The sequence below is a fragment of the Mandrillus leucophaeus genome, unplaced genomic scaffold (assembly GCF_000951045.1).
Source record: "Mandrillus leucophaeus isolate KB7577 unplaced genomic scaffold, Mleu.le_1.0 Scaffold624, whole genome shotgun sequence".
NCBI classification, from domain to species: domain Eukaryota; kingdom Metazoa; phylum Chordata; class Mammalia; order Primates; family Cercopithecidae; genus Mandrillus; species Mandrillus leucophaeus.
The window spans coordinates 19,263-21,037 of NW_012106742.1; the positions used below are offsets into that span (position 1 = coordinate 19,263).

The 1,775-nt window shown below is 45.0% G+C and overlaps 1 pseudogene; it reads left to right on the forward strand.

Moving 5' to 3' along the window:
- Window positions 1-341: 341 nt before the first annotated feature.
- Window positions 342-1,775, forward strand: part of LOC105554065 — an 11,852-nt pseudogene continuing 10,418 nt past the window's right edge.

Here is a 1,775-nt window from a genome sequence, read left to right on the forward strand (position 1 = left end):
AAAAAAAAAAAAGAAAGAAAGAAAAGAAAAGGAAGGACAGGCACAGTGCATCATGCCTGTAATCCCAACACTTTGGGAGGCCAAGGTGGGCCTCCCACCTCCTGAGGTGAGGAGTTCAAAACCAGCCTGGGCAACATGGTGAAACTCCGTCTCCACTAAAAATACAATAACTAGCCAGGCATGGTGGTGGGCGCCTGTAGTCCCAGCTACTCAGGAAGCTGAGGCAGGAGAATCACTTGAACCCAGGAGGCGGAGATTGCAGTGAGCTGAGATCGTGCCACTGCATTCCAGCCTGGGCGACAAGAGCAGAACTCCATCTCAAAAAAAAAACAAGTTGAAAGCAAGGTGTGAATGTTTCTCTTTTAGAATGCCAACCTGCCCCTGAAGGTTATTCCCCAACACTTCAGTGGCAACATCAAGTGGCACTGTTTTCTACGTAAGACAGAATGTGCACAAACATAGAGTCGCTGGAAATCATGACAGTTGGATAGTAATGTGACTACGCCAAAATCTAAAGATGAAGAAGGCTCGAAGAAATTTTGTCTGGATGAAAGTTTACGTGCTGGTGTGGTCACTGACAGCTACACATGAAAGTCCTGGAATTGATTATGTACAAATTGGTTTTCTTCCCTTGGTTAGCAGATGAATCAGACAACAGTAGCTACTATCTTGGAATATCTGAGTAATTGGTTTGGAGAAAGAGACTTTACTTTGGATTTGAGAAGATGGCCTTATTGGCTTGCCTTGAAAAACCTTTACTAAATGAGGTTCATTCACTGATTCTGCAGCTTGCAAGAAGGTGCTCTGAAGTGTGAGGCTCTTAGTGGATAGCAAAGATGATGAGAGGGTTCCTGCTTTGAATTTATGTACTTCTGTATGTATGTATTTATTTATTTATCTATTATTTTATTTTTTTGAGATGGAGTTTCGCTCTTGTTGCCCAGGATGGAGTGCAATGGTGCAATCTCGGCGCACCCCAACCTCCACCTCCCAGGTTCAAGCGGAGTCTCGCTCTGTCGCCCAGGCTGGAGTGCAGTGGCCGGATCTCGGCTCACTGAAGCTCCGCCTCCCGGGTTTATGCCATTCTCCTGCCTCATCCTCCCGAGTAACTGGGACTACAGGTGCCTGCCACCTCGCCCGGCTAGTTTTTTTGTATTTTTTAGTAGAGACGGGGTTTCACCGTGTTAGCCAGGATGGTCTTGCTGGGACTTCCCTAAGGTCTTCCACCTACTATTAAAGAAAGGAATGAGTGAGCCAACTTAAAGGAATATTCACATATAGAGTTAAAATGTTAAGCCACTACAAGTGTAAAAATAAATAGGATTGCCTGCAGTGGTAACTAGTGCAGTGTATTCCAGTTTAAAATGTGATCTCACATCCGTTAGGTCACATAATGTTCTCAAAGCACAGGCAACCTTTGTCTCCATTTTACTGGAAGTAAAACAAGCAGGAATGTGGATTTTTTTTTTAAAGGCTACCCAAGTGAAGCAGTGGGACTGAAGAAGAAACAAAGAAATCTGTAACTGGTTGTGATCAATGAGTTGTAAACAGCACTGCACTAGGACAAGCCTGTGGATTTTTTTTTTTTTTTTATGCAGTCTTTAAAAATAGCGAAATTTGGCCGGGTGCGGTGGCTTACGCCTGTAATCCCAGCACTTTGGGAATCCCTGGGCGGGCGGATCACGAGGTCAAGAGATCCAGACCATCCTGGCTAACACGGTGAAACCTCGTCTCTACTAAAAATACAAAAAATTAGCCGGGCGCGGTGGCGGGCG